This window comes from Labeo rohita, chromosome 22 (genome assembly GCF_022985175.1).
Source record: "Labeo rohita strain BAU-BD-2019 chromosome 22, IGBB_LRoh.1.0, whole genome shotgun sequence".
NCBI classification, from domain to species: domain Eukaryota; kingdom Metazoa; phylum Chordata; class Actinopteri; order Cypriniformes; family Cyprinidae; genus Labeo; species Labeo rohita.
This window is the reverse complement of record NC_066890.1, coordinates 11,428,693-11,454,452: the sequence shown is the minus strand read 5'-3', so window position 1 is coordinate 11,454,452 and position 25,760 is coordinate 11,428,693.

Genomic DNA, 25,760 nt, shown 5'->3' with positions numbered 1-25,760 from the left:
AATGCAGGTAAGACAAGGTGAAATTCAAGAATTTAAAATGTAAGTATAAACAAACAATTGGTTAAGAGCACAAGATGGGAGGCGCAAAAGGAATGGAGGATAAGTGCTGTGTTTTGATTACCTCTTGGCAGGGCTAAAAAGTGTGTATGAATGGCACTTTCCATGAATAGTGCACAAAATGGTCCTTTTTTTCAGTAAAAGGGGGTACTTTAGGAACTCTAAAGAAACCATAAATAACTAAATACATTTTATAACCTGGGATTTTCAATATATTTTGCAACAAACATTGGTAACACTTCATTTAAAGCCTATATATATAATGCATTTTGATGCATTTAGTATGCCTTGTAATGTGCCTTATAATGCATCGTATGATTACCAGTTATAATACCATCTTTTCATTGTTGCACAATTAGAACCTATAATCCATTAAAACACACAAACAAATAAGCCTTCTAATATTATAATGCATGTTACAATTATTTATGAAAAAATATAACACATTACAACCTACATTTTGAATACTTTTAAAATGGATTATACATGAAGGTTTTAAGTAAAGTGTTACCTAAATGTTAAATAAACATCAACACTGAATACAGTTTTATACATTAAAAAAAAAAAAAAAAAAAAACAGATAACTGAAATTCATCTTTCAATAGAGGCTAGCTAGTTTGAGACTAAAATATTGGGTTGGGGCTCTGTTAATGTCTTTTCTTAGTATTAAGGTCAGTTTTATTTTACTGTTTTTTTTTTTTTTTTTTTTTTTCTGACAATAACTTTGGTAAGAGGGTTGAGTTGTTAAGTTTGGCAAATGTACCACACACTACAATTTACAGTTTATGCCACTTCCTGAGTGCCACAATTTTAAGGAATGTTCCAAATTCAAATTCAGCTCTCAATAGCAGCTAGCTTGTTTGGAACCAAAATGTTGGGTTGTAGTTACTGATTTTGATTTTATGGAAACTGATTTAAACATTTTGTTTTCATAACTTTCGTAACCTTTTTTTTTTTTTTTTTTTTTTTTTTTTTTTTTTTCTGAAAATCACTTTGGTAACAGGGTTGAATTAAAACAGAGTGTGTTTTTCCTGTTTATTTCACTTAGATGTTGCAGTTTTAAAGAATGTACCATTTGTTTGTAACAGGGTTACAAAAAATTAGATAACAGGGCTGCACATTTAATGCAAATTCATCTCTCAATAGCAGCTATAGCTAGCTTGGGATCAAAATGTTAGGTTGTAGTTATTGATTGATAAACCTATTTTCATTTGATGGTAACCTTTTAAACATTTTAATTTCATAACTTTTTTTTCTGAAAATCACTTTGGTAACAGGGTGGTATTGTGAAGCTTGGCAAAATTACTATTTGTGTAAAAATTGAAAGAAAGAATGAGAGATTACAAAAAAAAAAAAACGTATTTCACTGGTATATCTTTGGTAACAGGGTTGAGTTGTTAAGTTTTGAAAATGCAACACACACAATTTGTATAAAAATTGAAAGAAAGAGAGAGATTACGGTTGGTACCTCTTCTTGAATGCCACAATTTTAAGGAATGTTCCACTTTTTGTAACAGGGTTACAATAAATAAATTAATGAATAAATACACAAATAAACAGGGTTGCACATGTAGCTCAAATTCAGCTCTCAGTAGCTAGTAGCTTAGTAGCTAGTTTGGAACCAAAATGCTGGGTTGTAGTTAATCCTTAGCTGATCCATAAACAATTTTTTTTTTTTGATGGTAACCTATTTAAACATTTTTATTTCATAACTTGTTTTTTTTTTTTTTTTTTTTTGTAGCAGGGTGAAATTGTTAAGCTTAGCAAAAAAAAATTTCACAGACATGTCTGTGCTAATTTTGTTTGTGTAAAAATTGAAAGAGAGTGAGAGATTACTGTGTGTCACTTCTTGTAACATGGTTACAAAAAAATAAAAGTAAATGAATAGAAAACAGGGTTGCACATTTAACTCAAATTAAGCTCTCAATACCGGCTAGCTAGTTTGGAATCCAACTGCTGGGTTGTAGTTCTTGATTGATATCCTTATTTGTATTTTATGTTAGGTATTTATATTAACCTTCTTATTTCATAACTTATTTGATTGATATTTTCTACTGAGAGTAAATTTGGTAACAGGGTTGAACTGCTGGGCAAATGCACTGCACAACAGGGTTCCACACAAAATTTAGGATATAGCTGGTAAATAAAATTAATTAAAATGTCTTTGCGATTACACAGATATCAGTTCTGGAAAAACATGACTATCATTATGTCAAAACTTTGACATGACTGGTTTTTATTATGTAAATGAATTTTCAATACATTCAGGAATGTCAAAACATTGGGACAGCCTAAATTACACAAATTACCATTTTAAAAGGAGTTACAGACATTTGATGCATTTAAAATGACTATTTTCATGCTAGTTTTTTAATAATATCTAACAAAAAACATGGGATTCGTGTAAATAAAGTTATGTTTTAAATGGGATACCAAAGTGTGTCAAGTTTAATGAAATTCGTCTAAAGCATTGAGAGAGAGAAAGAGAAAATGTATGTGTGGAAGACACAGCCTAATAACTTGCAGACGGATCTGCCCTCTCTTTGCTTCGCCTCATGCTAACTGTCATTCCCAGGAGGCCGAGGGTCACCTGTCTATCAGCAGCAGAAATATGACCATTTATGTCATCAATTTTCTTGTCTGTACTGACGGCAGCCGCTCGTTAGCTGTGTGGCGGTGCTGAGCGATGACGCATTGGTCACTGAGGCCAGGCCACCGAGTTTACCATGCATTAGCTCACTGCTCGCCTTTAATCTTTAATGAAAGGAGCCCGTCAGTTAAGATGAAGACATCAGTTAGCAGAAATTAAAGCCTTACAGTGAGCTGCACTTGAGGCGTTTAATGTATAAACTTTCTGTCTGCTGCGTTAAGACTTGCTAAGATGAATTCCTTGTGCAACTGAAAAGAAAATGACAATTAAATCAAATTAAAATGGCTAGTTTGTAGTATATTGTGTTTTCAGGTGTGCATTTCAGATTTACCTAGAATGTTCTTTCAGTACAATTATAGAGTGAAACTCATGAAACGTGTAAAGAAATTTGATTTTGCATGAAGAAGCCCATTTAAGGCATTATTATGACAATGCATGCTGTACATAATTTTTCACAGAACTTACAAGCTTCACTGAGTTAACAATCTTAAACATTACTTAGCAGATGTTATCCAAAGCGACTTCCAGTACAACAAATGCTGCAATCATATTTAACATTATTCGTTGTTGTTAAGGTATTTGAACCCGGAAATGAGATACAGATGGACACTCAAAGCTATTTTCCTCTCTTAACGTCTGTCTTTTTCTACCTCACACACACACAGAGATCTGAGTGCATTACCCTGATTGCAACACTTAATGGAGTCACAGTCTTTCCCATGGGTGACCACCATCTCAACAAATCCACATGAGGGCAAAGGTCAGGGTGAATGTCACTTCCATGACTGTCTTAAAAGCCCGGCTGCATCCTAAGAGCGAGCTAATGGAGATCTGGAGTTTGTATAGGAGTCCGAGCCAATAAATATGTCACAATGTCATGTCATCTGTCGCTCATTTGTATTTATTGCAGTGTAATTGCGCCAGAGGCTTGACATACAGTGATGAAGGCCAGCGAAAGCACTTTTAGACATTGGCATCACTAGTATTCCCCAGGCCTTGCCTATATTGCTTGTACAACTTTTCTTAATTTCCTTCTGCTACAAATACATCTACACAATCCAAAGAAACTAAGAAATACATTGGGAATCACATCTGTCAAGAGTTTGAGAGTTGAGTGATTGTGGAAAAAAATCAAAAAGGCAACCATAGCTGTTCAGCTGTAGCTTGAATTTTGACAGCAAGAAAAAACCTTTAATCAGAAACATATTGACTAGTTGGTTGAATGATCATATGTACTGTATACAATCAGCTCATCAATCAGCGGCCGGCTCATATACAATACAAAGGTACATTCTCATGACTAACGCAGTAATTCATTTTTAAATGAATTGAAAATAAAAACCTTTAAAAAGGAACCTATACAACTGAGTGTAGTAAAGTGAAGCGACCATCATTCACAACTCATTTGCCAAGACATTTGACAACAGTATCTTCTAACCTAATTTAACCTTTAACCATTTTTAACTTTAACTTGCTACTAACCTTAAGACCTTCTCGGATTCCAACTTCTAACCTCCAAGGTTTGGGAGTCCATCAAACTTCTCTCATTGTGAAAAAAGCACACATTGCCAAAATTATCCATCTGCTCTCATTTGGCTATCCAGGGAACCTGGATAGTCCCTGAAGGCATCACTATTCTTGTGTTTTTCACACTCCCTTTGCCTTAGGTCAAAGCAGAGATACATTTCCACTCATTTCATCATCTTTGAAATCTGTATTGGTCCCATTCCTTATCTTACTCTCCAAGTTTTTTGGATTTCATGCAGTGACTATCAGAGATCCCATCTTTAGAATTTCAGGTTAGGTTAAGTTCCTGCTCCAAATCCTCTTGTTGCAGAGATTGATTCCTAGTTCCTGTAGATCAGACGGTGTTCAATCCTGCTCCTGGATGAGCAATATCCTGCAGAGTTCAGCTCCAACCTTCCCAAACACATTGGCCTGGAAGTTATTAGTAATCCCAAAGACATTGATTAGTTGGTTCAGGTGTGTTTATTTCTTTCCAGGATAGTGGCCCTCCAAGAGCGGGATTGGACACCTCTGCTGTAGTTCAGCTGGCGGAGCAACAGACTAACCATGCCAAGATCATGGATTTGTGTCTCCGGGAACATATGTAGTGATAAAATAAATATCTTTATTTTTTAGGTAAGTTCCTTTGGATAAAAGCGTCTGTCAGTGTATATGTCAAAGCATCAAAGCAAGAAAGCAACTGCATCTTGTCTTTGTCTAAGATATTTGTAACTCACCTTCAAGAGACACCGAATTCTTCATCTCATTTCTTCTATCTCTCCCTCAGGCCAACACCTTGTCCTCCCATTCTTGGTCACCCGGTCAAATGTCAGCCCATGTCACCCTTCTCCGCAACATCAACAATCGTCTTGTGATATACCACCGGCTAATTTTCTGAAATGTCTGCAGATACTGCTGTTTCTAACTTGAATTCCACCCTCTCATTAGCACTTGATGCCCTTTGACCTTTAGTTACTAAGCCAAAAGTGCTCATTCCTTTTTGTAAAGATCTACTATTCATGCAGAGTTCAGTTCAAACCCTGCTCCATCACACCTGTTTGTACTTGTCGAATGTTCCTGAAGATCTTAATTATTTGGTTCAGATATATTTGATTAGGGTTGAACCTAATTTTTTTAGGTAGGTAAAGTTCTCCAGGGACAGGATTGAGTACCCCTGTTTCCCACAGCAAAAATGAAAGGATACCACTACCTACAAAGACCTTACGTCATACTACAGGGTTTCTCAAATCCAACCCTGGAGTGCCAATGCCCTGAAGACTTTAGCTCAAACCCTGCTCAAACTCACCTACCTGTGATTTTCTAGTGATCCTAAAGACCTTGATTAGCTTGCTCAGGTGTCTTTGATCAGGGTTGGAGCTAAACTCTACAGGGCATTGGCTCTCCAGGGCAAGATTCAAGGAATCCTGTACTACACCCTTTGATGTGAAGTTTCTTTAGACATCAAATCAGAAATTATGCTTGTATTCCAGAATCAGTTTTGACTCAAGAATCAAGTCTAATGAGACTGCCTCCAGTAGGATGAATTGTCAGCAGAAGATCAGGCAAGGCAGAAGATCAAAGAATATCTCTTGAAGGAAAAGGAATGAATTGAAAGCAAGAGGGCAGGTACAGTGTTTCATGGGAAGCTGTTTTCATTCCTTCTCTGTCTGTTTCCATATCCTCCACGATCTGTACTTATCACTTCCATATTAGTCACACTTTAGGAGTGAAGTGGCCATCATTCACAACTCTTTCTTCAAGACCTTTGACCATATCTATCGACATGCCACCTAACCTTATTCGAGACCTTCTCGGATAAGAATATATTACAAATTATCGTAAGGCACAAACCCACTGCCCTCTTGAACCCAACTCCTCCTTTCTGCTATGAGAGATATACTGTTATCCTCCGCCTTACCTCTCCTCTACTTACAATACCTCCTTGTCAACTCCCATCACACTCTGATCGCACAGAAATACAATTCATCACACAAAGTCCTCAGTCAGGTCAAGAAATCCACATCCCACCTCCCTTGGTCTCTCTCTTACCATTTTTCTAACCCGGGCTTGGTGCCGGAGCCAGAGCCTAATTGGGAATTGTGCTGTACTTTTCGATGTTAAAAAATAAATAAATAAAAACAGCCCTGGGCTGGTGCCCAGATCCTGATTCCGAAATGGCACCGAAAGCTGTTTTTAATCAAAGGAACCTATAACATAAGTAGACAGTTTCCACTACAGACCACAGTTTGAAAGGCACTATTTTTAAAAGCCATCGGAGGTTCAGGTAAATTAACAACATTAACAACAAAAAGTTAAATCAGTTTAGCAGTGGTCGGCAAAAGAAACCAACTCTCTCCTTATGCATGAGATAACAAGCAATTCCAATCACAGTCTGGTGACACACAGGGTTCTTTTCTCCATGCCAGTGAAAATGTGAGCTGGTTCTGAATAAGTGCCACCCTTGGCCAAGAACTGGCTTCAGCTCCGGCACCAGCCCCAGTGAAAAAGCAGTATATGTTGGCTGTTGACTGAAGGACATGTGTTGCTCAAATCTGACCCTGAAGGGCTATTTGCCCTGCAGAGTTTTGCTCAAATTCTGACCAAACTCACCTGCCTGTAATTGTATAGTAACTCTTTGATTAGCTTACTCATATGTCTTTGATTAGGGCTGAAACTAAACTCTGCAGGGCAGTGGCTCTCCAGTGCATGATTTGAGAAACTATAGGCCAAACTGTGGCCACCCACATCAAACTCAAAGCTCTTGAATGCCCTCTCTTACCTAACCTATCTTCTTCAGTTCTGTGTTCCCTCCCATCCCATGTGGTCAGTGAGCCACCGACCCCTTGTGGTCACTTTTCAAAACCTTCACACTGACTTCTCTGTGGTGGAACACAAACCTTCATCTGAACATTGGAGGTAAAGGTTACAGCTTAAACAGAATAGCATGGTGCATACAATGCCAAGGTCATGGGTCTGATTCCCAGGAAACACACTAAGAAAAATGTGTTGACCTTGAATTTAATTCTGTTGTTTGGATATCTATTCCAGCTCTCGCTGGATCCATCTGCATCTACTGTACGTCCCATTTAGTGCATCTGCAATGCTGCTAAGGTCTCTTCAGTGGCTCCTTCACATTTGCCTGCTTAGACAGCTGCAATCAATCTCCCATTACATGCAATCATTTATCAAGCTGTACACCACAGCCAGGCGGCTAAATCAAACACTTCTGGTCACCTAGTCCTTGCACTCATCTCCAGATGAAGGGTCTCCACTTAAGACACACCTTTTCTAGACCTCACAAGAAGCTGACTGAGTAAATGAATATCTATCTGCGCCTGCAGTACAAATGCTTTATTATGCTAGGGAATCATGGAACGAGTTTCAAATTTGTGGCAAATTTTGGTTTCTATTTTTGGAAAACTGAATTGAAATTTGACAAGCAGACTAAAAATTATAAGATTATAAGATCCATTCAACATATGATTTAAATTAGCTTAATGGTCCAACTTTATGCAGTGTCTGGAGAATGCCTAAAAAATGTTTACTAGCACAGCTTACACAATTTTTATATAGCAATGTTTGGTTTTTACCAGTAACCCATCCCCAACAACCCAAAATGTTTATTATAACTTGTTTAATTTCCTGCTTGGTCAATTAAACATGTCTGCGGTGTAATCAAGGTATTTAGCATCGAGCAGACCACTACTGCAGTGTGTGTGTGTGTCAGTGTCTAAGCGTCACACTGTCTCCAGGACGGATTTGCACTGGTCCCATTGGTCTTGTCCACAAAGGAACAGAGTGACAGCTGGCAGGACGTTTGCCAGCTCAGCTGCACACCGCGGAACAGAAGTGTTACAATAACTCTCCTCTTACATTGCCTGGTTACACGCAATACCCCAAAGTGACCACCGATCGCCATAAAACAAGCCTCGGCCTTATTGACTCTTGTTTCTTCAAAAGAATATTCCAACCACGTTATTTCATTGGAATGTGATATAAACAAATAAGGAAACAGTAGACGGTGGTTTTGAAAACCACAAAACTAAATCCCACTGTTGCAGAAAAGCTGTAGTGGTTTTGTAGTATAGTGGCAGAGTCAGATGGTGTGACCATGGTATTTTGATATACACTATACCAATGCTCAAAATGATTATTTTATTCCTATATCATGGTATTTGCGTGGAATTACCATGGGACATAGTAAGGTATTGCGGCTTGTGGAATATTTCTAAGAAGTGCTGTGCCAATGTCACAGTTGCTCTCACTGGGCGCCCTTGCCCTCATGGGCATTCATCCAGAATGCCACTGTTGTGTATGTGTATGTTGGCAGTAGTTCCCTTCACTGATTAGAGAACAAAAGCAGCGACAACAAATCTCGAAACCTCTTGATGACAATATGCACTCAGTCTGATTCCACATGTGATGTGTGTCCAAATCAAAAGGTCTATCGGCACATACTCCACTGTTCTCTGAACATTTACTTTCTCAGCTCTTTCAACAAGTATCCCTTGTCAACATTTGTCAAATTTTCTATAATTGTATTTAATTTTCCATTGTGCTCTTGTCAGAGGGGTTACATGCTAACAGGTGAAATTTTCAAAACTGATCAAGAACAAATCGGTGTATCTGTGTAAATCTGAATGTTGGTGTACTTGTGATATTCACAGCAGTCTCAGCCGATTAGTTCTTCCTTTCCTGTGCGAGACCACAAACTAATAGGTCACCGATTCCACCAATCACAGACAGATTGAAATTATGCTGGTGACAGTCAAAGCAACGGGTTAGCAGCTCACAGTTAGCATGTGTGTGTGTCGCCCAGCCCGGTGAAGCATCCCAGTGTGAACTTCTCACCCCCACCGCGGATCTCTGGCGCTCCTCCAGCCCGTGCTGCTGTACCGTGAGCGCGTCACTCACCACAAGCTCCGACACAGAAGCTATTCCAGGTATTTCCATGAGTGACAGGATTTAATAACATGTAAAAATAATTCTCCATTATTAAGGGCCTGCTAACGAAATTTTTGGGTCCCTGACAAGAGCAGTGACCCGGGCCAAGGTAGCGGCTCCTTTAGCCCTGTCATGAAAGAGTAATGAGCCGGTGAATATTCACGAAAGCTCGCGGCTCCGTGCCAAACGGACAGCTCTGTGTACCTGACGCCGCTGGTTTAGACGGCTATGCTAAATAGCCATATACACAGACATCCATACTGTAAATACATTTGAGGACAGGTCAGCACTGGTACAGTAGAAGTAAAATAAACACCAGAAAAATCAAAATATTGAGAAAATCGCCTTTGAAGTTGTCCAAATGAAGTTTTTAGCATACATATTACTCAAGTTTTGATATATTCATGATAGGAAATTTTCAAAATATTTTGATGGAACACCTAATATCCTAATGATTTTTGGCTTAAAAGAAAAATCAATCATTTTGACCCATACAATGTATTGTTGGCTATTGCTACAAATATACCCGTGCTACTTATGACTGTTTTTGTGGTCCAGGGTCACATATTTATATGTACAGTGCCCTCCACTAATATTGGCACCCTTGGTAAATATGAGCAAAGGCAGCTGTGGAAATAAATCTGCATTGTTTATCCTTTTGATCTTTCATTCCAAAAAATCACAAAATTCGAACCTTTCATTGAAGTAAAACAATAGAAACTGGTGGAGAGAACTCATTATGAAATAAATATTTCACTCTAGTTCATGTTGGCCACAATTATTGGCACCCAATTGTTGCAAAGTCCTTGTCCCAAGATAACAGCTCTGAGTCTCTCCTATAGTGCCTGATGAGTTTGGAGAACACCTAACAAGAGATCAGAGATCAGAGACCATTATTTCATACGGAATAACTCCAAATCCTTCAGATTCCCAGCTCCATGTTGGTGCTTCTTTTCTTCAGTTCACCCCACTGATTTTTTACGGTTCAGGTCAGGGAACTGAGACAGCCATGGCAGAAGCTTCATTATGTGCTCAGTGACACATTTTTGTGTTGATTTTGATGTTTGGTTTGGATCATTGTCCTAATGGAAGATCCAACCACGACCCATTATTAAGATTTCTAACAGAGGCAGTTAGGTTTCGATTTTTTTTATCTGTTGGTATTTGATAGAAAGGCGTCCAGGAACTCTGGCAGAAAAATAGGCCCACAACATAAAAGATTCAGCAGTATATTTAACCGTGGGCATGGGGTACTTTTATCAAATGTCTGCACCAAACCCGTCTGGTGGTTTAGCTGCTAAAAAACTCTTTTTTTAGTTTCATTTGACCATCGAAGCCAGTCCCATTTGAAGTCCCATCGTGTCTGACAACTGAATATGCTGGAGTTTGATTTTGGATGAGCGAGCAGGATTTTTCTTGAAACCCTCCTAAACAACATGTGGTGATGTAGGGGCTATTTGACATTTCAGATAGATTTAACTAATCTCTGCAGTTCTTCAGCTGTGATCTTTGAAGAGTCTTTGGCCACTTAAACTCTCCTTCTAAGCGTGCATTAGGATGATATAGACACACGTCCTCTTCCAGGCAGGTTTGTAACATCTTTAGTTGTTCTGAACTTCTTAATTATTGCCCTGATGGTGGAAATGGAGATTTTCAATGCTTTAGCTGTTTTCTTACAGCCACTTTCTGTTTTGTGTCTCACAGATCAGAACTATATTCTTTGTTTTGACTCCCTGCGATGGACGATTGAGGGAATTTGGCCTTTGTGTTTCTCATATTTATAATCCTGTGTAACAGGAAGTCATGGCTGGACAACTTCATGCTCCTAGTCACCCTGGTGTGCTAAAATATGTAAATATGGACGGGAATATACTCTAGAGATATCTTACTCATTATATTTTCTAAGGGTGCCAATAATTGTGGCCAACATGAACTGGAGAAAAACATTTATTTCATAATGAGATTTCCCCCCCACTTTCCATTGTTTTACTTCAGTGAAAGGTTAGAATTTTGTGAATTATTTTAAAGGAAAGATCAAAAAGATAAACAATCCAGATTTATTTCCACAGCTGCCTTTGCTCATATTTACGAAGGGTGCCAATATTTGTGGAGGGGACTGTATACACGAATATCGTTATTTATTACATTTTTGGAAGTCAAAGCACTTGACATTTTACAGCCTGATCTTGCCTTGTCCTTAAAAAATTACTAATAATAATAAAAAAACAAATATATATATATATATATATATATATAAAATATGTGAAAACATTAAAAACATAAGATATTTAAGATAAGATATTTAATATTTACAACATATATATATAACAATTACATTAATGAGTTATTAGTTTATTATTATTTTTGTCATAATATAAAACATTTATTATGTAATATTTCAGAAAATATATATTTAGATTTTTGACTTTGAAGAGGTGATGTTAAGTCTTTGTATTAACTGCATTTTTAAGTATGAACTGCTTTTGTAATGTATTTTTGAACAAATTGATCTGACAGAAACTTTGTCTCATGTCAATGACCCAAATGCTAATAAAATGATTTTCACATTGTGCCATTAAATCTAGTAAATTGCAATGAACTGCATAAATCTGCAGAGAAAAGCTGTTGAATAAATATAATTTGAATACAAAAATGAGTTGCAACACTGGCATTGTTTGGTTATGTGTCTTTAATTTGAATCAAGGGTTTGATTATTGTTTTTCCAATTTAATTAAAATCATGTGTGTCTCAATTCCAAACAGATTTACTGAAAAGCGTTTTCTTTTTACTCACATTTAACACTTACCGGTTGTTATTTTTGGACCCTGTGACTTGCCCACCTAAAGAGCCGAGTGACATATTGCTACGTTTAACATATTGCTATTCCTCATCATGTGAAGCCATGCTTGAAACATCACTCTCAATATAGGAGCTCCTCAGGTGTGTGCTTGTTATTAAACATTTCAGCATGTTACCAAGGTGTTTGAAGTCCAACAGTAAGAGCAAACACTTGGAATCGCGGCGTGTAATCCAACGCTAAGTTAGCATTAGCTAACAACAGAGGCATTACCGAGATGTCTAAGAATGTGTGGGGAGCAGCGATCCCAGCCGTAGATAAGGTCCCATCTGTTGCGCTACCTCCAGCGGGCCTATAACTGGAACCAGACAGGTCCCGTCACTTGTTCGGTGGGTTTCGAGGCCTGGGTTGGATTAGGACCAGTATCGAGCCATGCTAGTTATTATTGTGGATTCGAAAAGGCTGAAGACGGTCCCTTTCTTCTTCTCTCTAGTTTCCTGGCAGGATTAAAACGCAAGCCTGTTTTTCTCAGGCCACTATCAGTAGATCTCTACAGGCGGCCAAAGTCCGTCACAACTCGGCCCTTCCGTTTCACTCAGGACAAGGCGCTGTAACATCTTTTTCTTCTTCAACGTTAATTTGATTAGATGTGCCAGCAGGCAAAACGTTGTTTTAGTTCCTCACGCTTTTCAGAATGATTAGATGTTGTGTTTGGCCAAAGCTAATAGTTGAGCGGTGCAGAATCATGCGGCATCGAGGGAGCGAACAACGGAACAAATATATAGTCGTTCTGAGTGAAAATCTCGCCCAAGTCTCTAGGCTGTTTTCCACATTTGATTTGTGCGTCATGGTTCTTATTTATGGAGCTTCAAGGGGACAGGGTGTGAGGAAAAATCATATTTTAATGCATTCCCCAAAGAAACTTTGCATTCTTTTGCAAATATTTGCATTCTCTCACTCAAGTGTTGTTACCCCAAGAAACATTGCGTTCTTTTACAAAATTATTACTTTCCACTACAAAACTTAATATTTTTTTTAGCAAAACATTTGCATTCTTGCAAAATTATTGCATTTCCCCAAGAAACCTTGGATTTTCCCACAATAGATTTATAAATTTTGCATTTAGAAACTTTTCTAGTAGTAAAATTAATTTGTACTACAAGTAATAACATTACTGCATTCCCCTGAGGAACTTTGCATTTTCTCACAAAACATTTGTGTTCTCTCTCTGAAATGTTGCTTTCCCTTCAAAAAAAAACATTTCTGCATTTCTTGCAAAACATTTCTCTCAAATAAGAAATACTTCTGCTTCAGAATCTGTTCGCTCACAAAACTTTTTTTCTAGTAGTAATATTACTACTTAGTACTACTGGTAACATTATTGCGTTACCCTGAGAAACAGCGTTTTCTCACAAAATATTTTCATTCTCTCACTAAAGTATTGCATTCCCTCACACATTTAGCATTTTCTAACAAAACATTTGCATTTTCTTGCAAAATTATTGCATTCCCTCAAGAAACTTTGCATTTTCTTGCAAAAATTTGCATGCTCACAAAATTATTGTGTTACCCCAATTTCTATATTTTCCCTCAAAATATTTGCATTCTCACAAAGTTATTGCATTCCCTCAAGAAACTTTGCATTCTCAAAAAATGATTGTTCCCCCAAGAAACCTTGCATTCTCTTGCAAAAGTATTGTTCCCCCATGAAATTTTGCATTTAGAAACTTTTTAGCTGTAAAATTTAGTACTACAAGTAGTAACATTATTGTTTCCCTAAGAATTGTAGCATTTTCTCACAAAACATTTGCTTTCTTTCACTAAAATATTGCATTTCCCCACACTTTTGCATTTTCTGACAAAACGTTAGCATTTTTGTGCTAAATTATTGCATTCCCTAAAGAAACTTTGCATTCTAACAAAATGATTGTGTTCCCCAAGAAACTTCTCACAAAACATTTGTAAATGTTGCATTTAGAAACTTTTCTAGTAGTAACATTAATTTGTACTACAAGTATTAACATTATTGTTCCCCTGAGAAACTTTGTATTTTCCGAAACTTTGCCTTTTCTCACAAAACATTTGTGTTCTCTCTCTGAAATTTTGCATTCTCCTCAAAAAACTTTGCATTTCTTGCAAAACATTTGCATTCTCTCACAAAAGAAATACGTCTGCATCAGAATCTGTGTTTGCTCGAAGAATATTTCTGTTCTCTCACTAACCGTTTGCATTCTCTCCCTGAAGTGTTGTGTCCCCCCCCAACTTTGCGTTGACTCACAAAACATAGAAGATTTTATAGTAGTAAAATTATTGTTTAGTACTACAAATAGTAACATTATTGTTTCCAGAGAAACTTAGCATTTTCTCACAAAACTTTTGCATTCTCCCACTAAAGCATTCCATTCTTTCAAGAAACTTTGCATTTTCTCACAAAAAATTGCATTCTCACATAATTATTGCTTTTCCTCAAGAAACTTTGCATTTTCTTGCAAAACATTTGCATTTCCACATAATTACTGCATTCCCCCAACAAACTCTGCAATTCCTCTCAAAACATTGGCATTGCATTCCCCCCAAGAAACTTTGCATTCTCACAAAATCATTGTGTTCCCTTTGCATTTTCTCAAAACATTCTAAAAAATGTCTGCATTACCCCAAAAAACACTGCATTTTCTTGCAAAACATTTGTATTTGCTTGCAAAAGTATTATGTTCCCCCAAGACATTTTGCATTCATAAACTTTTCTAGCAGTAAAATTATTGGTAAGTACTACAAGTAGTAACATTATTGCGTTCCCCTGAAAAACGTTGCATTTTCTCACAAAACATTTGCATTCTCTAGCTAAAGTACTGCATTTCCCCACAATTTTGCATTTTCTTGCAAAACATCTGCATTTCCACAAAATTATTGTGCCCCCCGGAGAAACTTTGTAATTTCTTGCAAAAATTTGCAATGTAAAATTATTGGTAAGTACTACAAGTAGTAACATTATTGCGTTCCCCTGAAAAACTTTGCATTTTTTCGCAAAACATTTGCATCCTCTCACTAAGGTATTGCACTTTCTAAGAGAATATTGTAATTATTGAAATAACATGGAACATATTTATATTATTGCATTCCCTCAAAAAATCTAGCATTTTCTCAGAAAACATTTGCATTTTCACAAAATGATTGCGTTCCATGAGAAACTTTGCATTTTCTTATAAAACATTTGCATTCACACAAGATTATTGTGCTCCCCCCAAGAAACCTTGCATTTTCCTTCAAAACATTTGCATTCTCTTGCAAAAGTATTATGTTCCCCCAAGAAAATTTGCATTTAGAAACTTTTCTAGTTATAAATTATTGTTTAGTACTACAAGTGGTAACATTATTGCATTCCCCTGAGAAAGTTTTTTTCATTTGTGTTCTCTTATTATTGCATTTTCTAACAAAACACTTACATTTTCTTGTGAAATTATTGCATTCCCTCAAGAAACTTGTTTAATGTTCTCACAAAACATTTGCATTTCCACAAAATTGTTATGCTCTCCCGAGAAACTTTGCAATTTCTTGCAAAAATTTGCAACGTAAAATTATTTAGTTTTACAAGTAAAAACATTATTGCCTTCCCCTGAAAAACCTTGCATTTTCTCGCAAAACATTTGCATCCTCTCACTAAGGTATTGCATTTTCTAACAGAATATTGTAATTATTGAAATAACATTGAACATATTTATATTATTGCATTCCCTCAAAAAATCTAGCATTTTCTCAGAAAACATTTGTATTTTCACAAAATGATTGGGTTCCCTGTGAAACTTTGCATTTTCTCGTAAAACATTTGCATTCATGCACGATTATTGTGCTCCCCCCAAGAAACTTTGCAATTCTTGCAAAACATATGCCTTCTCTCACTAAAGTTTTCCCACAATTTTTCATTTTCTAACAAAACATTTGCATTTTCAGAAAATTATTGTGCTCCACCAAGAAACTTTGCAATTTCTTGAAAAAAAATTTGCAGTGTAAAATTATTAATTACTGCAAGTAGTAACATTATTGCATTCCCCTAAAAAAACATAGCATTTTCTCACAAAACATTTGCATCCTTTCACTAAGGTATTGCAATTTCTAACAAATTATTTGTAATTATTGAAATAAAATTGAACATATGAAAAATTATTGCGTTCCCTTAAGAAACTTTTTTTAACTTTTTTTTTTCTCACAAAACATTTGCATTTTCACAAAATGATTGTTTCCCAAGAAACTTTGCTTTTTTTTCTTTTTTTTTTTTTTTTTTGCAAAATGTTTGTTTCTATCTAATATTGCATTCCTCTCAATAAACTTGCATTCTTTTGCGAAAGTATTAAATTCTACTGAGAAATGTTGCGTTCTATAACAAAGTGTTTGCATTCTCTCACTAAAGTATTTCACTCCCCAGAAAACTTTTCATTCTCTCAGAAAATACTTGCGTTCTCTTACTGAAGTACTGCAAAATTGCCCCCACAATTATGCATCTTCTCACAAAAAAAAAAAAATTGCATTCCCTCACAAAACTATTACATATTCTCAAGAAACTGCGTTTGCTCACAGAACGTTTGCTTTTTCAGGCAAAACGTGATCTCTTGCTAAATTATTGCATTCTACTTAGAAACACTGTTCTACAACTAAATGGTTGCATTCTCCCAGAAAGACATTGTGATCTACGTTCCCTCAATAAAGTATTGCATTTTCCCCAGGGAAAGTTTGTATTCCTTTGCAAAATGATTGCCTGACCTATCATTTACTTGCATTTAATCACAAAGTAATGCATTTTAATGTCGTGTTCTCTTACAAAAGTATTGCGTTTCCCTGAGAAACTATTTTTTTTTACTGTCACCTTGTCCCTGTAAGGCCTCGGTACTTATCTGATATCGACGTACAGTGAAATTTCCAAGGGCCACATTACGCAAGTGTACAGGTGTCCCGCCATTTCTTCAGACCCCCCTTCCGCTCGGAGCCATGATTCCAGCACAATTTTACAAATTATAAATACGGCAGATTGTGTCCTGCGATAAGTCAAAACCTTGAGAGTACGATACCAAAATAAACACGCTGCCAACTGGAGGGCCAATCAGAATCCCTCAAAAATACCAAAACAGGAGGCCCGCTGACAAGACACATTAAGCGTGACACGCTGAAAGCGACCGGCAGGCTCTCGTGTCCTAGTGACCTTGCTTTAGGAAGAGATCAAACTGCCGCCGCACCATCCCAACCCAAGCGTGCTTCCAGCCCGACGTCAATCTTAACAAACCGCACGGACCGCCGCTCAATTACGGATGTCTAATTAATTTGGACAAAAGACTAATATTGGCTTGGCATGGGGGCTGGAGCCTTTTGTTTTTAGAGCGAGTAGGTTGGTGGTGGAGCGTGAAAAGATCTGCGTTTTGTACAAGCTTTCTTGAGATGCAGAAGCTTGGCTGCGTTACTCTCGCCCAGCCGGATCCAAAATTCGGATCTGTACCCAATTAGCTGGCTCATAATCTTGGGCCTACAATTCCTGGCCCACGTTATGGACTGAAGGGAAGGAGATGGGGAAGAAAAGACAAGAAAATGTAGAGGGCCATGGGATTGCATTTGGAAACAGCCTGGCCAAGTTCAAATTGTCTTAATTGAATCTGCTATGAAAATGACTTGATGTTTTTTTTACTCTGTGAAATGGGTGGATATTCCATTAGTGAAAGCTGACTTTTATTAGCACCTATATAATGCACATTTTAAGTTAAAGTAACACAAATGAACACATTAGGATTTTCTGAATTTGCGAAAAAACACAAAATGGCCACTGCGTGGGTTTGCAAGAGATGAAGTGGCCAAAAAGTGAAACAGGAGAACGTGGAATCACAGTATGTGAGCAGCAGAGCGCTGGGAACAGAACTACGTGATTCTGCCGGAATTGTCCGTGTTCCGTTTTCATCCGAGATTGCTCTTTTAACACCATCACAAGACTAACATGCAGTTACATGTCAGCAAGAATTAATGTTAAACAGTGTTAAGAAACTATTGCAAATTATAATGTGAAAGATATGGTATATCTGGTATATCATTTCTATTTCTGGTGTCATACAGAAAAAACAAAAACAAAAAAAAAACATGCACATACTCTAAAATAAATATTTAAAATAAAGAAAGAAATACTTATATACTTATATACTTATTAATATTAAGTTTGCTGAATTAATAAATTAATATATTAAATTAAGCAAGCAACACACACACACACACACACACGTATATGAAAAAAAAACATTTCATGTTAGAGCTTATGATAAGACTTTATATATGTAATTTATATAAATGTTTTAAATATTTAAATATTGTAAATTAAAAAAATTAAAGAATTTCTATTTCTAGCTTTAGATATGCATACATGAACATACATGAGTAAATAATTTATAAAGAAGCGATTAAATAAAATTTAAATACATTTCAATAGAATTACATTTACTCTTGAATTAATATATTAAATTGAATTATACGTGTGTGTATTGGCAGATAATTATATTTTACAAAAAAATGAACCTTGGTTTAACAATATTCCATTTTTATTTACTTCTTTATAGATAGATCATTTAGTTTTCTTACTTTTCATTCATTCACTGTTTTCTTTCTTTCTTTTTCTTTTCATTCATTCATTCTTTCTTTTTCATTCATTTATTCATTCATTTTTGTCTTTCTCTCTTTTCATTCATTCATTCATTTCTTCTTTCTTTCTTTTTCTTTTCATTCATTCATTCTTTCTTTTTCATTCATTTATTCATTCATTTTTTTCTTTCTCTCTTTTCATTCATTCATTCATTTCTTCTTTCTTTCTTTTTCTTTTCATTCATTCATTGTTTTCTTTCTTTTTTTTTTTCATTCATTCATTCATTCATTCATTCATTCATTCATTCTTTCTTTCTTTTCATTCATTCATTGTTTTCTTTCTTTTACTTTTCATTCATTCATTCATCCATTCATTCATTCTGTCTTTATTTTCATTCATTCATTGTTTTCTTTTTATTTTTCTTTTCATTCATTCATTCATTCTTTCTTTTCTTTCTTTTTTACTTTTCATTCATTCATTCATTCATACATTTATTCTTTCTTTGTTTCTTTTCATTCATTGTTTTCTTTCTTTCATTTACTTTTCATTAATTCATCCATTCATTCTTTTTATTCATTAATACATTTATTCTTTCATTCTTTTCATTCATTCATACTTTTATTCTCTTTTTTTCATTCATTATTTTTTTTTTATTTCATTCATTCACCCATTCATTTATACATTTATTCTCTTTATTTCTTTTCATTCATTCATTTTTTTCTTTCTTTCATTTACTTTCCATTCATTCATACATTCATTCATACATTTATTCTTTCTTTCTTTTCATTCATTCATTCATTTCACACATTTAGTCTTTCTTTTCATTCATTCATTAATACATTTATTCTTTCATTCTTTTCATTCATTCATTGTTTTCTTTCTTTCTTTTACTTTTCATTCATTCATTCATACTTTTATTCTCTTTTTTCATTCATTCATTGTTTTTATTTCATTCATTCACCCATTCATTTATACATTTATTCTCTTTATTTCTTTTCATTCATTCATTTTTTCTTTCTTTTTTCTTTTCATTCATTCATACATTTATTCTCTTTATTTCTTTTCATTCATTCATTGTTTTTTTTCTTTTCATTCATTTGTTTTTTTTCTTTCTTTCCTTCTTTTTCTTTTCATTCATTCATTCATGTGTGTGTATTGCCAGCTAATTATATTTTGCATGAAAATGTAAGAATATTCCATTCTTTCTTTCTCCGTTTTATAAATGTTAGATAGTTTTATATAGTTAGTGTTATAAATGTTTAATTATGCATTTACATGTATGTCTGTAAAAGCTTGTATTTTGTTTAATGAGACACTATAAAGAGATGAAATAAAGCACAATGAATTTGAATTAGTGTGTTATATTAAGCTAGAAGGACACTTAAGTAACAGCAGATTTTTGTGTTTATTGCTCTCCTTGAAATGTTGTGGACACAAATGGTCCTCATTTAGCGTCCTGTGCGTCTTCAGCACACACTATAAATGAAGGCTCTGTTCAAAGGAGCTGCACTTGACGGACATGAAGCCCTGTCAAAACATGCCTATACACATCTATCACACACACACACACACACACACACACACACACACATGCATGCATATCTGCTGTTGCTGTTTTCAGTGATCGGGTTTATGGTGGCATTTAATCAGCAGGAATACTAGTGTTGAATCTCTGCAGAGCTGCGGTTCATGTGGAGGTCATCATTCACTCAATCGCATTCATTTCAGTTCAACAGAGATTCCACACGAACGCGGTCAAACTGCACATGTAGGTCACACACTGCCCTCTAGTGCTCAGACTGCATGGTGAACTCAAATAGATGGATCGCATTGCATTCAATTCTGTCACACTTTTCATTTTGAAAATATGTGACCCTGGACCACAAAATCAGTCATAAGTAGCACAGGTATATTTGTAGCAATAGCCAACAATACATTGTAGGGGCCAAAATGATGGCAAAAACCATTAGGATATAAAGATCATGTTCCATGAAGATATTTCGTAAATTTCCTACCGTAAATATATCAAAACTTAATTTTTGATTAGTAATATGCATTGCTAAGAACTTCATCTGGAAAACTTTAAAAACTTTTTTGCACCCTCAGATTCCAGATTTTAAAATAGTTGTATCTCAGCCAAACATTGTCATATCATAACAAACCATACATCAATGGAAAGCTTATTTATTCAGCTAAATCTCAATTTAAAAAGACCTGTATGGCTGGTTTTGTGGTCCAGGGTCACATATATTGTTTTGCTAAAAGTACAATTTGGCAACAGTGTGGGAAATGGGAAAAAAGTGCAGATTTCTGGATTTATCTAACAACAATAATATATCTTTAAGACTGTGACAGACTGTATTTATCTGTATTCTCTTTCTTTTTTTTTCTTTCTTTCTTTCTTTCTTTCTTTCTTTCTTTCTTTCTCATGAAGTGTCCAAAAGAAATAAATGTGAAATCATATTATAAAATGATATAATTTCATAATTTTTATATTTGCATACATTTAAGCCAGCTTCAAGATTGTTCAGATTTTTATTTTATTTTATTTTATTTTATTTTAATGACATTTAAGATCTTCTATAATTTGGAATAAAATCACATTCACTGTAATGCAAATAAATAAATAAATAAATAAAGTATGCTGATTTAAATTATTTTAGAAGCCTGCTAAGAACATCATTCATATTTAAACCCAAAATCAGAAAACAAAAATAAATACAAAAATTATATTTTGCATTAAAAAAATCAAGACTGTAATATCAGTATTACTTTTTTAATTATTTTTGTGACCTTATTTTAATAAGTTCACATTTCACTGATTTGTCATTTCTAAAATGGAGGATATTTCTATATAGCATAAATATATAAATACATATACACTGTAGGAAAAATAGTAATATAATATTTCCTCAGTTGATTAATCAAAATCCATTAAGACAGTTGCAAGGGATTACACATGTTCTGAAATGTCATGTTTAAATATGCATATGAATAATTGTCTAACTAGAAATACATTTGCATGCATTTTCAAAATAATTTTGACATATCAGGGTTTGTTTTCCCCTTCATGTTGTAAGGTTTTGAGCATGGTTGAAATTATTTTCCATCATGTTTTAGGAATAAAATGTACAAATCAGGCAAATTATATATGAAAAAACCTCTCTACAAAATATAAATATGAATAAACCCTATTGTGTACGTGAAATTTACAAACGTGAGTAGATAAGGCGTAATAAAATCTAGGATGTTTTACTATCCACTAGACCAAAAATAAGACATGCTATGGAAGCAAAATTGCCCAAAATCTCGAAACGGACCAGTTTATGAAGAAAAAACAAACACTGCTTTTACCTTTGGTATATTTGTGGGAAATTTGTGAGGAAATATTAAAACGCTGTAACAATAATGTGCACACATAAAAAAATTATGATTTGTCTGTGAAACGTGACCCAGATATGTCATTTCTTGCTCCTCTTTTTTCCACTAGTGAGCGTTGTGAAGGCCAGCACGGTTAAAGCAGAAGCAGGTTTGTCTGGATGTGTGTAAGCGCTCCTGCAGCGCCTCCGTCTCCTTCGTTTCATGTCAGCAGCGCAGATTCAGACAGAAGAAGGTGAAATCTTTCAGCAGCGCACACTGAATTGATTCTCCAGTCAATGTCATGCTTCAACAGTCAAGAGAATCCAGCTCATATCCAGCACAGGTGAAACTCAAGCTCTCGATTCTGGCACACTTACACAGATACTGACTGGAACAGACAACACGAGCAGCTTTAATTTCAGAGCAGACTGAAGAATATTGACATATTACACATGCTTGATGTTTACTTAGAGATCTTGGATTTCTGGTTTGAGTGGTCACTTCCTTCTCCTGTTTTACATTCACGGCAAGTGTTCAGCCCACTGGATCTTCCTCAGGACTCAAAACCTGGCATTTTCTTCAGAGGTTACATATTTCTGAATTTCATTTCCACGCTTTATGAATACAAGAGGACAGACTTGAAATAACAAAAACAATGTTTGTAATAGAGAAAAACAAAAATCAATTCTTGAGTGAAATGTAGAGTGATTGGAAGGCAATACATTTTTTTTAATCATCAAATAATAAAAAAAAATACAAATGTATATGTGATATATATATAAAATTATTTAGTATGAACTTCTATATATAAAGTTCATACTAAATAATTGTAGTAATTAAATAATAACAACTATCTGTCATTTTTATTATTTTTTAAATTTATTAATTGCAGTAATTGTAGACAATGCAATGACATTTCAATAAGAAATTAGAGAAAAAAATAAGTTAAGCTACTAGTTATAACAAATAATACATGTACAATTATAAAAAATAATGCATAAACAATACATTCTGTATAAATTTGTATATATTGAAATATAAAATGCCCAAATGTTAAATTGTCTTATTTATATAAATAAAAACATATGAATAAATAAATAAATAAATTTTAAAAACATCCAAAATAACCAAAGCAATGTTTATAACAGACTAAAAGCAGTATAATTCTTGAATTAAATAATGCAGACTATGATTTGAAGGCAATAAAACATAAAATATGTTTTATATGATTTTTCATTAACCAGTAATTTTAAGAAAGTCAGCTTTGTATATCAAATTTAATTCAAAACAATATAATACAAATGAGACGAAATCAATAAATACTGTCACAATATAACAAAACTTGCACTGTGCATTTATATATATATATATATATATATATATATATATAAAATGCACATATATATATATATATATATATATATATATATATATATATATATATATATATATATATATATGCACATATATATATATATATATATATATATATATATATGCTTTTTGATTAATACAATTTAAATTTAACCATACAATTAAAAACGGGAAAAAAACGCAATCTAGAAAAATTTAAACTGAAAAAAAAGGGAAAAAAATGATTATATAGGCTCCTATAAAATCTGTTTTATTTATTTATTTATTTTATTTTTAAAATTACGTTTTGTTTTTCTGCTTTAATTTTTCTGGATTGCATTTTTCCCGTTTTAAATTTTTATGGGCTCATTTTTAATGGTTAATTCAATTGTATTATTCAAAAAGTATGTCTAATTAATTAAAACCATGAAACTTGTACAATTTAACATCAACTTATTAAAAGTTTAACACAAGTGACATGTTCAGGGCCCTATGATTTTTTTTTCTCACCTTATGTTTTAGTGTCACCAAATTCTCATTTGAATGCATAAAATATCATTTTTATTTATTCTTACAATAGCCTTATGAATTTTTGTCCTCCCTCAGAAATTCTGTGTTGTGTATTTAAATTGTTCTGGTCATCAAATAAAGGCATAAAACATTGATTTAATTTATCTTTTAATTAATTCAAATTAAACACAATTTACTTTTTGACAAAGGGGATTTACTATTGATATTAATTCATCCAAACTTCCATGTTAAACTGTAAATTCCATTTTTATAACTGTATTCCGTGATTGCGTCCGTGTTTTTTGCATCACAGAAAACATAGGATCATACAATCATAAATATATATAATATACTATTATTTATTAGAGCATGCAGCATTAATTGTAGTGAGTGGAATTAAGTTTAAATAAGAAATTAGAGAATAAAATACAAAACTATGAGCTAAAGTTAAATGCACACATTTTAAAAATGAATTATTATTATTATTTCACAAGACCAGTATTATTATTGTTTCAGTTCATGAATGATTTTCAATGTGTCACTCTGTGCAGATTTCTCAACATCAGGCTCTTGCAACATATTGCTGCATATTTCATCTTGTTAAATGAAATGGAATGACCTCAGTTTTACCTCTGTTTCCTGCTTTTTATGAAATGACTAAGAAAAGAGTATTTTGGGAACATGAGACACATGCAGTGCTTTAGAAACATATTTACAAGCGATACACACACTCGGGTTTACCCTACAGCTCGATTACTCACGCTTGTTGAATTATAAAAATAAACGCGCTGGAATTAACATATGACATACTGTATACACAACTGACCTGCAGCAGAAATCTGGACTGATGCTTAGCAGCGTGCATAGGAAACAGAAAGAAACAGAAAGAGAATTATAGGTCTGCATTGCATTTGTTTCTAGTTTATTCTGTCAGAAGTCAGAACAGATCTTTCGTCATTTAGTGATTTAAATTATCCCTAGAATTTATTTTTTAACATATTTTTTTTTTTTTTTTCCCCTAAAATACTTCAGCTGAATTGATTAACTGAATTGGTAAATATAAGGTTAAAATCCCATGATTAGAAAATATTTTATTTTATTTTATTTTATTTTATTTATTTATTTTTTATTTTTTATTTATTTATTTATTTATTTATTTATTTATTTATTCATTCATTCTATTTTATAAAATAAAATAAAATACCATGACGATTATTCAAATCCTGTTGTTTTGTTGTGATAAATATTAACTATTAGCAAATAAACTAATAAAAAAGGCACTATATACGTTTTGCTAGAATAATTGTAATGTATTAATTCAAGATTGATTGTAGATTTATTTGTGGATTTATTCAAATATATTTCATTTTTATTTAGTAACTTATTTTATAAAATGTCATATTAGTTTAGAATTTATGCATTTACACTAATATTTGTTATGCTTTTTAAGTCTCCTCTTCTCATCAAGCCTGCATTTATTTAATCTGAAGTACAGCAGAAATATTTTTACTATTTAAAATATTAAAATATTATAAAATACTATTTTTTTGTTTTTGTATGTGAATATACTGTAAAATGTCATTTATTCCTGTGATCAAAGCTGAATTTTCAGCATCATTACTCCAGTCTTCAGTGTCACATGATCCTTTAGAAAAGAGTCTAATATGCTAATTTTAAACATTTATTATTTTTATTATTATCATTTTTTTTTCTTTTTTCAGGAGTCTTTGATGAATAGAAAGATCAGCATTTATCTCTAATAAAAAGCTTTTGTAAAATTATACAAGTTTGGAGTCAGTATTTTTATTTATTTTTTAGTTGGGAATTATAGAAATTAATACTTTTATTTGGGAAAAATGCTTTAAAATGACCAAAAGTGATAATAAAGACATTTATAATGTCTTTAAATGCTGTTCTTCTGAACTTTCTATTCATTAAAAAAAAACTGAAAAAATAAACTTAGCTGTTTTTAACATAAT